Source organism: Rhincodon typus, chromosome 24, assembly GCF_021869965.1.
Source record: "Rhincodon typus isolate 14 chromosome 24, sRhiTyp1.1, whole genome shotgun sequence".
Taxonomy (NCBI): domain Eukaryota; kingdom Metazoa; phylum Chordata; class Chondrichthyes; order Orectolobiformes; family Rhincodontidae; genus Rhincodon; species Rhincodon typus.
The window spans coordinates 40,069,421-40,070,014 of NC_063355.1; positions in this window are offsets into that span (position 1 = coordinate 40,069,421).

The following is a 594-nucleotide window of genomic DNA, read 5'->3' on the forward strand; positions in this document are numbered from 1 at the left end:
CCTCACCGACCCCGCTCTCACCGTCACTGCCTCACCGACCCCGCTCTCACCGTCACTGTCTCACCGACCCCGCTCTCACCGTCACTGTCTCACTGACCCCGCTCTCACCGTCACTGCCTCACCGAACCCGCTCTCACTGTCACTGTCTCACCGTCACTGCCTCAGAGTCCCCACTCTCACCGTCACTGCCTCACCGACCCCACTCTCACCGTCACTGCCTCACTGACACCACTCTCACCGTCACTGCCTCACTGTCAATGTCTCACTGACCCCACTCTCACCGTCACTGCCTCACCGACCCCACTCTCACCGTCACTGCTTCACTGACCCCACTCTCACCGTTACTGCCTCACCGTCCCCCTCTCACCGTCACTGCCTCACCGTCCCCACTCTCACCGTCACTGCCTCACTGACCCCACTCTCACCGTCACTGCCTCACCGACCCCGCTCTCACCGTCACTGCCTCACCGTCACTGTCTCACTGACCCCGCTCTCACCATCACTACCTCACCGACTCCACTCTCCCCGTCACTGCCTCACCGACCCACTCTCACCGTCACTGTCTCACCGACCCCGCACTCACCGTCACTGCCT